The sequence below is a fragment of the Otolemur garnettii genome, unplaced genomic scaffold (genome assembly GCF_000181295.1).
Source record: "Otolemur garnettii isolate 467f Iridium unplaced genomic scaffold, OtoGar3 scaffold00002, whole genome shotgun sequence".
NCBI lineage: Eukaryota > Metazoa > Chordata > Mammalia > Primates > Galagidae > Otolemur > Otolemur garnettii.
Genome location: NW_003852397.1, coordinates 28,881,144 through 28,893,889, shown reverse-complemented (window position 1 = coordinate 28,893,889; position 12,746 = coordinate 28,881,144). Strand labels below are relative to the sequence as shown.

At 38.6% G+C, this 12,746-nt stretch overlaps 1 pseudogene; it reads left to right on the top strand.

Moving 5' to 3' along the window:
* The first annotated feature begins 12,167 nt into the window (after window positions 1-12,167).
* On the top strand, window positions 12,168-12,521 carry LOC100960943 (annotated as a pseudogene).
* Window positions 12,522-12,746: the final 225 nt, after the last annotated feature.

Sequence of the window (12,746 nt, the reverse complement as noted above, 5' to 3'; positions counted from 1 at the left end):
ACCACATATATATCTTCTGGGTTAGAAGATCAAAGATAACAGGCATGGGGGCCAAATGCTTTTACCCCACCATACCTCGCTGAAAGGCTACCCCGCCAAGCCTTAGGTAATACCATACCATTCAATGTGGCAAGGGTTAAACATTGCCATATTCAGAGAAGCAGATTGGAAAGGTCCAGATAAAAAGGATCAGGAATAAGTCAAGATTTCATCTCTATTCTGTTATCAGAAGGAGAAGTAGAGCCAAGATGTGTGATTGCTGCAGCTCACAGAAACTCTAAACACATTTTTCTAAGTGTTTCTCCTTCTGGGTTGGGCCTGGGTATATTTCCTGAAAAGACAATCTGTCTGTTTCTAATGCACTTACATTTAATTTATTAAAATGTTTTAGGCCAGTTATTTGAGTCCCAAAAAGCATTATGGGTCTATTTTATAAGACTTTTAAAAATCTATTTCCTTTGAACAAAGAAGTCCTATTTTGCTTCAAGTGGTTTGACCAAAACCTCAAATAAAGTAAAATTGCTTCTAAATTCAGAACTAAAGATGCTTAAGTCCATTCTAAACTCTATAAACACTCTTCTCTCAGGCACCTTAAACACACACAGGCTGTCAAATGACAACTGGAGGTTGTCTGGAGCCCTCAACTGTGGAGCAGTAAACACAGAAGGGACAGCATGATCTAAAAAAGCAGAGATGGGTGGGAAGGACTCGATCCAGAAGACAAGAGGACTGGTCACTCACATGCTGTGTGGCCTTCACTGATTCATTGCTCCTCTCTCAGCTTTGGAATTTCCTGCTTTTAAATAGAGATATTGTCTGTGTTTAGTTTGCCAGAGTATCCAGGGATCAAGAGAGATAATGTAGGTAAAGGTTGAACCAAAAACGAAGGATAATTTCCATCATTATCATGATTACTAGTTCTATAACAAGAAAGTAGAAATAATTCAACTGACACGCCCCACAGCTTAAGCAAAACTAAGAAGATGAATTTTTCCAGTTCATAACAAAGATTAGCCATACCAAAAAAGATTTGCTGAAAGATATCAGTTTACAGATGTCAGCAAAACCCAACTCTCAGGGCACAGTCAATGTGCCCATCACCATGGCAATGGGTTCATGCGAGAACGTGCATGCATGTGTGTGTGTGTGTGTGTGTGTGTGTGTCAAGAGCTAAAATAGTTGCAGCATAAATTGTGAACAAATTATCCAAATAAATCTGACTCCTGCCCCTCAAGCCCAGTAATAAATATCTATGTTAGGCATGGCTTATACAAAACCTTTCCTTGAATTTGATCATGATGTAATTTTTATTATGGGCTCAAATAGAGAAGGTTAATGATAGAGCAAATGTGAAGGGAAAGAAGCTAATTTGGGTGAAACATTAACTTGTTCAACTTTCAGACCACAGCAGAAAATATGACGGTTAATTTCATGTCTTTGTATGGAGCAAGATGCAGAGCTGTAATGGTTTCAAAATGAACTAGCAAATGAAGAATTAAGTCTTCTAAAAACTCAGAAACAATTTGCTCATTTTATTAAAAATGTATAGCCACATATATTATTCACTGACTCAGTGACATATTTTCCTGTCGGGAGAACCGAGTTGTGAGAATTGCATTTGTTTCCCAATGTATTCTATGGGACAATGCCAAAATACAAGGTTATGGGCAGGAAACTTCATATCCACAGTAGATTTTCCACATGTCACTGTTAGTTGCAAGCAGCTCCCCAAAGAGGCAACATTTGCTTCCTGGGATCACCAAGGGCAACAGTAATGCCGAAGAGGACTTTTATTAAGAAGATCCTCCCACATTGACTTTTCTGAAATTTCCTCTTTTTCAACTGGCAGGGAACTGAGATCAGCTGGTGAGGGACAGAGGGATTGGTGGCCTTTTACACTAAAGAGTTGGAATGTGGATAATCAAAGTTAAACCAGGAATCCTTTCCTCCAGTAGTCCCAGATAGCTGAAAGAAAATATTTCCTTCCACCAGTGTGCTAAACCAGGATCAGTAAACTTTTTCTTAAAAATCTGGATGGTAAGTATGTTAGACTTTATAGGCCAAGCAGCAAATAGAGGCGATCATATAATACTTCACCATTGATAACCATTTAAAATATAAAATATATTCTACGCAGTAACAACAAAAGACAGGGGGACAGATTTAGTCCATGGGCCATAGTTTACCAAACCTGAAGTGAAAGTAAACAATTTTGAAATCTAGACTTCCAAAGCAACTTGATGTAATAGGATAAGGTTTTGAGATAGTGCCTAATTTTGTTTTTCTACACTATCCACTATTTTCTTATCCTTTTCTCTATTCAGATAAGGCCACCCTGAGTTCATTGGCAAGTAAGTCAACAGAGAAAGAAATAAGAATATCTTCTTGGCTTTCGAAGTCTAAAATATGGAATATTTAGTTCTCCCCAGTATGCAGAGATGAAAGAGGAAAGGACTTCTGTGTAACGATAGATGTAGGAAAAGAAGTGACGGATCACACTGGCAAAGCTTCCCATCTGAGACATGGCTAAAGGCCTTACCAGGTGGATGACAGGGGTGGAGGGTGACCTGGATGTGGATATATGGATATATAGATAGTATGCATCATCAGAATGGAGACCAACCACCTGTTCTCCTGCCCCACCCCAGGCTGAGTACCCCCAGGATGAAAAGAAACCTCAGACACCATGGCTAATATGTAGGATCAGAGAAGAGATAAGTCCTAGGTCTCTGTTCTGTGTGAACTCCCAGAGAAGCAAGACTCCAGAAAAAAAGTGACTTCTTGATGGGCTGGTCTAACCAAGCCTAAGACAACCTTACAGAATACCTCCCACCCCAGAAAGACACAAATATAGCAGCAAGATCCCACATCCTTGGGTAGTATCAAGAATACATGGTCGAAGACTAAAAGGGAGAGAGTTAGGTGTGAAAGAACCTTGCTAATGGCAATAGGAGATGACTTGGCAACAATCTCTAAGGACCAATGAACAGATGAGATGAGGGACAGGCATTAAGATGCCAGCAGAAGGGTGATGACTAAGGACCACAGGACGGTTGGTAGCACTGACACATGACCAAAGGACTATATGGGACCAGCAAAGCCTTGGCCCTCTGCTACTTTCCAGAATGTGTACAGCTTCAAAGGGAGACAATGATGCTATGCTGCTACCACCAGGCAACAATAGCTTGATTCAGAAACTGAATATGGTTGAGAGCTGTTTACAGAACTATGTCTTACATTCCTCAGTTTGAGGAGTGAGATTCCTAACAAGTAGAATGGCTAGTAAAAAGCAATCATCTGGGATGAGATCCAGCTCTGCTACTAACTAGCTGTGTGTCTTCAATCAACTATGACCCCACTGAGCCCTGGTTTCCTGATCTATTAAAGAAGCCATTATCCAGATAATAGATGGAAAACAGGTTTCTTTTTTGTGAGCCACACTGATAAATCAGTAGCTATTAGCTAGAACATTGAAGAGAGTCCTGAAGTCACATCTGGCTTATTCGAGAAAGGATGTCACCGACAATTACTGATGCTTCCCATGGATACAAAGAGAAGAGGAAAGAAAGTGGGCAGATACAACACATTTTCCTGCCCGTGGGCAGCTACAAAATCTCTGAATTCAGAGAGTCAGCCATTCTGAAACATCCAGCACTGAGCAAAAATTGCAGAAATGTTTCTGGAGAAAATTGTTCACTGAGAGTGTAGCTTTCTGGATGGAGCTAACCTTGGCAAAGACTGGGCTCAGTTAAGTAAAGGTGGCAGAGGGGAGAAGGTCAAGCAAACTTGCATACCCACTTCTCCAAGTCCAACAGTCACAGTGAAGTGGAATGAGCACGGAGAATGGAGTCAGCCTCTTCAAAGCAGGAAGTTCCCTGGCCTCTCTGAGCTTCACTGTGCTTATTGGACATGATCAGCAGGGTCAGTAGATAGCAAATGGGGAACACACACAGCAGGCACTCAGTAATTGCCCATTTCCATCCTTCATGCACCAGAAACTGCATTCATTAACAAGATGGCAGTCTCCAGGAAAATCCTTTCTCTCTGTAATGTGAAAATCACTTTTTTCTTGGAATAAATTTTTTTTAGGCTAGTCTTGGGCCCCCACATAAGACTCACATGGGGAGTTTTCCAGGAAAGCAGATTACCAGGCCCTGTGCCACATCAAATGAGTCAGAATCCCTGGGAGTGGGGCCAGAGAAACTGTAAAAACTGCCATAGTCCCGATGCCCACTGACATTTGGGGCCACCAGCTCCACAAGCACTCCTGATAGCTCCCTAAACCCCAGAGCACAAGCATAGTCCCTTCACCCCCTCAAGCAGGACTTCCCTGACCACCCTACTTAACACAGCAGCCCTTCCCCACCCAACCCTCCCTGTCCCTCTCCCATTTTGTTATTTTACCTGGAACGCCTTCCATTCATTATGTCATCCATGCATTTTACTCATTTCTCTCTCCTTACCACATCCTTCACTGAACGTCAACACAAGGGCCCAAGCCTTGCTGTTTTCACAACCTAGACATGGACTCAGCACACAATGGATGCTCAATTAATGTTAGTAGAATGGCCTTCACTGCATCCTATGCTCTCACTTCACCTCAGAGGACTCAAGAGGTATCCATTTATGGAGGGTTATATAATAATGTGTTTGAAAAAACACAAGTGCTGAGTCCCCGTGAGCTTTTAAGACAAGAATGAAATAAATGATTCTGTTGAAAGTCTCTCCAACCTTAGTAATTTCCTCATCTAAATGTCTGACCTACAGCTTTGGTTTTCAGCTGCTTGGTTCATCGGGGGGTGGGGGGGGGGTGAGAATGGCCCTAAATACAAGAAGAAAGGGATGGCCCGGGCCTCCTGTCTCAGAAAGTCAATGGCAGGCTCCTAGGGGCTGTTCAGCCTCCAACTTCAAGCTCCAGTTCCCTGTGAATTGGGTTGCTCACTTGCTTCTTGGCTGGTGCCCCTACCAGCCAAGACCAAGAGAGGCACCACCCTCCCTTGACTCCAAAAAACTAAGGGTGTGGTTCCAAGCATCTGGAGATGAGGGGGGAGGCTGCCGCTTAACAAAAGAGACACATCATTATTTTCTTGCACCAGGATCATGTTTCATTTAGCTGACTTGGCTCCACATTTAAACAGCATCCCCCAGGCAAATAATACAATTAAGCAAATGGAGAGGAGATTTAGTAACAATAAATTCCACAGAACTGGCCATTCTTTTGCATACAGTTTTAAAAGGAGCTAAGCATTTAGAAGGATCAATCATCCTAAATCTCATGGGCTCAAACATTATATAGAAACTGCTAGTAAAAACTGATGGGAATTTGAAACATACATACACACACACTCTCTTTCCCTCTCTCTCTCATGGGCTAGGCCTAGACATTTTATTTTATTTTTTTACAACCCAATAACTAAAAGACAATTATAAAAATAGGCTTAGGATACATATGGAAGAATTCAGGCCAAAATGGAAAATAAACTACAGAAATTATAAGACTATATGAGAGCTAGTCAGGGAGGGAGAAGAGACCTCAGGAAGAGAGTTATGTGTTAGAGCAGGTAAGATAATGAATTGGAAACCAACGGATATGAATCATAACATCGGCTCTAACACGCATCTTCTGCGGAGGGTTATGTAATGCTAAAGAGCTAAGACAATCACTTCTGTGAGCTTCTATTTGTCTCCATGTAAAACGAGTTGTTTGAACCCCATTGTCACCTTTTTTTGCCATTTCCAAACACCATCTATACTGCTATTTACTATTCTCCTTTATGTCAGCTCTTCCTTCTTTAAACATGGCTACACACTGGGTGGAAGGAAGTGGGTATTTATTACACTCTTTGCTGTATTTGCTGGAACTTGTACATCTCTCATAATAAATACATTTATTTAGAAAGGAAACCTTTTCATTACTATGAAAGGAAAGCTAGAATCACTGGTCTTAAAATAGGAGGTAATGACAAAAATAAGTACAATAGACTCCTGCTTTTAGTCATGGCAGCCTAGTATGTTTTAGACTAGCCCCTGTGCCAAGAACAACTTAAAAAGCTGGATAAAATGTATAAAATATAAAAATAAAAAACAAAGAACCTCTGTTGGAAGACATTTGGGAGATAGTAAGGCAGCTGGGAACCCAAGAGCCAAGAGCCAGGAGAGAAGTAGAGCACATTGAGATAAATCTAGCATTTAACAGCACTGTTCTTTCCAGGCACTTGCTGAATGCAAACCTCATAGGATCCAGAAGCTCAAAAAAGTCAGGATATTCATGGTGATCAAAATTGAGAATTGGGCAGAGGGGCAGCTGGTAAAAACCTCAAACTTCCAACTGGGACTGTGAATTGGCTACCCATTAGAAGTGAGGGTGAAACAGAAATAGCTCGATTCTCACAAAGACTAAAACCCAATTTTAAGCAGGCTCAAACCAAGATGAAACAAGGTGACCTACTAATAATCAAAACACCTGACAGAAGCCAACGTAAATGTAATACTCTCTGGAAACAGCAAATGTAATCTAGAGCTTCCAATTGGCTCTACAGTTTATCATACATCTGTGTGGAATTTATCAGGAATTACCCAGTAACTAACAGACGCATAACCAAATAACCAAAAACCAAAAAAATAAACCCAAATCCACATATAATCCAGATAACGAACTTACCAGAGGCAAATTTCAATATATCCATCACTAATAAGGTCAAGAAAATAGATTAGAGAATTTCATGAGAACTGGAATCTTTATAAAACAAAAAATGGAAACTCTAAAATTGAATATATACTAACTGAAAATAAGAACTCAATTCATGGGATTTATGGCAGATTAGACAATGCAGAAGAAAGGATTTATAAACTGGAATATAGGTCACCAGAAGCATAAGCCTAGAATGAGAAAAGGGTATAATCTAAAGAGAAGCCAGAGTATGAGAGGGAAAAAGAAAACAAAAATGTATGTATGTATGATGTACAAAAGGGCATGAAAGAGATGTAGGACTTGGAGTAGAAGTCCTAAAATGTATGTCTAAGGTGTGTCACTTTTAAACATCATAGAGCTGCTTTTCAAAACTAATTCAGTTGAGCATATTGTCTTACAGTATTTAGCAGTTAAATCTACTCTACTAGCTGCCTTACTATCTCCCAAATGTCTTCTCTTTAGTCCTTTGGACATCCTGAAAGAGAAATAAGAGAGCACACACTGAGGCAATATTTGAATAGATATCATCTGAAACTTTTCCCCCAAACTGAGCAAAGGCACAATGCTAAAGAATCAAAAATCTTTACAACCTCAAACAGGATCAAGAAAACCACAACTCCCTCACCTTCCCTCTCCCACCCCTTTCCCAACTGAGAAAATGACATGAAGGTTATGTTAACCAGTTTGATGAGAGTATTTCAAAATGTATATGAAAACAGCACATTGTACCCCATGATTGCATTAATGTACATAGTTTACTATAAGAAATTTTTAAAAAAGAAAAGAAAACCACAACTAGGCATATCATAGTCAAAGTGCTTAAAAAACAAAGACAAAAAAAAAAAAACAAAAAACCTTAAAATCAGCCAAAGACAAGAAACATCCTATCTTCAAGAGAGCAATGGGAATGAAGAAAGCTGACATTTACCATTTACACAAAAATGATGGAAGCCAAGAGACAATGAAATGACACCTTCAATGTGCCCAAAGCAAACAATTGCTGACTTAGAATCCGTGCTCAGGGAAAGCACCCTTCAAAAATGTACATGAAATAAAAACATGTTCAAATAAACAAAACCTGAGAGAATTAATATCCAACAAACATGCACTTTTAGGAATATTAAAGAGAACTCTTGGAGCAGAAGAAAAATTAGGCCAAATGGCAGCCTGGAAATAAAGACAATGAAGACAGGGGAAAGTAGAAATACTTTGGTAAAATCAAATAAATGTTGCCTGCACAAAACAGTAATTGTAATTTATTGTACTATGTAAAATATATGTAAAAGTAGGTGCGAGGACGACATAAAAATATGGGGGTATACACGGAGTATTCTGATGGTCTTACTTTGTCCAGGGAGTACTAGTAAGAGGAGCAATTTACATCACATGTGTATACTCTCATTTTAATCTTTAGTATAACCATTAAAAGGAGAGCAAAAAAGAATGTTGCCTAACAAGCCAAGAAGAAGAAAGAAGGAATAATGCATTAATTAAGTCCAAAGAGAACACAAGGTGGGGGGTGGTGGCTCACATCTACAATCCTAGCACTCTGGGAGGCCGAGGTGGGACGGTCACTTGAGCTCAGGAGTTATGATCAGCTCGAGCAAAAGTGAGACTATGCCTCTACTAAAAATATAAAAATTAGCCAGTGTCATGGTGGGTGTCTCTAGTCCCAGCTACTCAGGAAGCTGAGGCAGAAGGATCACTTGAACCCAAGAGTTTGAAATTGCTGTGAGCTATGATGACTCCAGGCAACAGAGCAAGACCCTGCCTCAAATCAAAAACACAAAAAAGAGGAAAGTTAAAATGAAAAATTGCAAAAACATAAGAAAATGGTTAGATAGTAGATTTAACTGCTAAATACTCTAAGACAAAATGCCCACCTGAACTAGTTTTGGAAAGCAGCTCTATGATGCTTCAAAGTGACACACCTTAGACATAAGAACACAGAAAAGTTGAAAGTGAAAGATTAAAAAGTATAAACTATGTGGCCACTGGTCAAAAAAAAAAAAAAAAAAAAGCAAATAGAGCTAACTAATATACCCAGTAGACTTTAAGGTAGGAAGTATAACTACAGTTAGAAAGGGATTTTTGATAACAATGAGGGAATTAATTCTTTAGGAAGACATAATAATTCCAAATGTACACAGCTAATAATAGAGTTCAAAAATACATAAAACAAAACTGATAGAAATAAGATGTGTAACAGTCAAATTTACAATCAGAGTGGGATATTTTCACATACTTTTTCAGTAACTTATATAACAGGCAAGCAGAAACCAAATAGATATTGAAGATATGAACCATGTAACAAACACAATTACATATGCGTGTATATATGTACATAGCCAACAATAGAATACACATTTTTTCACCTATAGATGGAACATTTACTTAAATTGACTTCTGTTGGGCTATATCAAAACAAACATCTAAGAATTAAAATCATACAGAATGTACTGGCTTTCTCTTGTTGCTATAATAAAACATCACAGACTCATTGGGAACAGCATAAGCATACTATCTTACACTTCTATAGCTTAGAAGTGTGACGTGGAAAAAAAATTAAGAAAAAAATCCATTTACAATACCATAAAAAAGCATTAAATGCTTAGGAATAAATTTAACCAAGCAGCACAAAACTTGTACATTAAAAAGTGGACAACTTAGCCAAATGGGTGCCTGTAGTCCCAGCTACTCAGGAGGCTGACACAAGAGAATTGCCTAAGCCCAGGAGTTGGAGGTTGCTGTGAACTGTGATGCTACAACATCCTACCAAGGGTGATAAAGTGAGACCCTGTCTCTAAAAAAAAAATGTACAACATTTTTGAAAGAAATTAAAGAATTCTAAAAAAATGAAAAGACATCTGTGTTCATGAACTAGACGATTTGATATTGTTCAGATGACCATACTCCATTGATTGATCTGTAGATTCAATGTAATTCTTAGCAAAACTTCAACTGTCTCTTTTGCTGAAAGGAAAAGCTGATCCTAGCCTTCACGTGAAATGCAACTTTTGGGACCCTAAATAGTCAAAACAATCTGGAAAGAAAAGATCAAAACTGGAGAACTCATTTGTTCTAATTTCAAAGCTCATTTACAAAACTAGAATGAATCAAAACAGTGTGGACTTGCATAAGAATAGACATCTAGACCAATGGAGGCGAATGGAGCATCCAGAAATAAATCGATATACTAATCGATTTTCAGCAAAGGTGTCAAGACTGTTCAATGTGGGTAAGAGTACTCTTTTACTAATGGTGCTGGGACAACTGAAGATTCATATGAGCAAGAATGAATTTGGGCCTGTACTTAACATCATAGATAAAAATTAACTCAAAACGCGTCAAAGATTTCCGTGTAAAAGCTAGAACAATGAAACCCTTAGAAAGAAACACAGGTGTAATTATTCATGTGTATTAAACAATGGTTTCTTAAATATGACACTAAGTGCTTGAGCAACCAAAGAAAAACAGGTAACTTGGACTTCAAAAATAAAACCCCTTGTGCATCAAAGGACATTATCAGGGAAATGAAAAGATAGCCCACAGAATGGGAAAAAATATATGTAAATCTTATATTGGTAAGAATCTAGTATACAGGATGTGTAAAGGACGTCTTAGAACTAAACAATAAAAGAGTCAATGAAAAAGCAGGGAACATTGTGGTATATGTATACCATGGAATACTATGCAGCCATTAAAAAGATGGAGACTTCACACCTTTCATGTTTGCCTGGATGGAGCTGGAACATATTCTTCTAAGTATCTCAAAAATGGGGAAAAAAGTATCCAATGTACTCAATACTACTATGAAATCAATATATAATCACCTACACATTTACACAAATGGTAAAATACAACTATAGTCCAGAAAGAAGGAGAAAAGAGGAGGGAGGGTATTTGGTAGGACCTCATCCAATGTGCGTAATGCAATGGTACATTTCAAAATTATTAAGAATAGAGTAGAAATGTCTTACAACAACAAATAAGCAAGTGAGGTGATGGCTGTGTTAATTAGTTTGATGTAAACATTTCACATTGTCTATCAAATCAGTACCCTGTACCCCATAAATGTATCAATGTACAGTTATGATTTAATAAAAATATATATAAAAAATAAAAAGCAGGCAACAAATTTGAATGGACATTTCTCCAAAGAAGACAGACAAGTGGCCAATAATGTACATGAAAAGACGGTCAGCATCATTGCAATTAGGATAGTGTAGTCCTAGTGCCAGCTTATGTGGTGGATGAATGGAACAAAATAGAAGGCCCAGAAATAAACCTAGAAATACAAAGAACCCACCACAAAGAAAAACATTGATAAATTGGATCACAATAACACCAAAAAGCAAGCTATAGGGTAAAGGGCGGTATTTGTTTTGTGATCAACCAAATAATGATATTAATAAAACTAGTATATAGAATATATAAAGAACTCTTACAAGTCAGTTAAAAAATGACAACTTGGTTGAAAAATGTGCAAAAATCTTGATCAGGTATTTCAAAAAGCAGATATTGTAAATGACCAATAGACAGGGAAAAAAGGTGATGTTCTGTTCCATTAATTACGAGGGAAACGCAAATCAAAACCTAGACCTACACACCTAGAAGAATGGTTGAAAATTGTATACTAACAAAAACGTACAGATTTATACTCAAAGATATGTAAAAGAATGTTCATAGCCACATGTAATCACAAGCAAAAACTAGAAATAGAATCCACCCATCATAAATAGTTATGTATTAACACAATGGAATAGTATATGACAATGAAAAATAACTTATTAGCATTACATAAACAACATAGCTAAAACTCTTAACTATAATGTAGTCTGCAAGAAGCCAACTACAAAAAGAATTCATACCAAATGAGTTCATTTACACAAATTTCAAAATTGGCAAAGCAAATGCAAGGTGATAGAAGTTAGAACAGTGAGAGTCTTTGTTGGAGGCAGGGAGGTGGGGAGATATTAGTTATAGAGGAGGGGACATCTGAAATCCTTTAAGTTTAATGATTTATGTCTTGAGCTGAGTAGTGGTTACACACATGTGTTTACTTTGCGAAAAATCATCAAGCTATATACTTATGTATTTTGCCGTATGAAAATATATATGCGTCAACAAATAAGTTTTTAAAAACTCAAACAAGCAATCATCCTAAAGCTTTTGGGAATTATTTGAATCAAATGTTATAGTCCTGTGGTACACTCCATTAATATGTGTCCAAGCAATAAGTAAATACAAGTCAACAAGTAAGTATGCTTTTGGCAAAAAATAAATATACTTGGTGTGTTCAAAGCCATGTTATTAAGTCCAGTGAGAGCCTTTTGCCTGCTACAACTCTGAGCCCAACACCTGATTTCTGCTGGTTAAAAACAGAAATAAATGGCAGACCCTACTGGTTTGCTAGCACTGCTGCCCGCATCATGCCAGCCCATCCAGTCTCAGCAAGGCTGGGTGATGCTCCAGAATGGGAGACAAGCCAGTTTGGGAACAGACTGAATCCAGCTTCATTCAACATTACTACCAGTTATTTGATAAAGACAGAACCCAACTAGGTGTAACGTATATTGATACATCGTGCCTTACATGGGAAGGATAGCAGTTCTAGGGGAAAGCTGCCATTGTAGAGAAGCCAGCACAGCATCAAGGCACAGGACCATCAGCCTAGCCAGACAGCTGCATCCTTAGCATGGTTGTGGGCCAAGTAAGGCTGTTGAAGACTCCATCATGGGGTTACCAGATGTTCCTATTAAAGAACATCAGCAATGCCTGGGTTTGCACCAATGACATGTTCAGGCCTGTCCTGCACAACTTCAGCTGAACTCCTCCTAGCCAGGCACTCATGCTGTTGCCTCCTCCCTCCTCTTCCCAGTACTATGACAACTTGAGCCTTTTGCCTACTACAACTCTGAGCCCAGATGTGCTCCAAATATCATACACAAATGAGCAAGGCCAGGGTGGGAGTGAGAGTGGGTGCAGGGCGCTGCTGCGTTGTGCATGATGTTTGGGTACTAGACTAGCTTCATCTGACAGGGGAGTTTGTGTT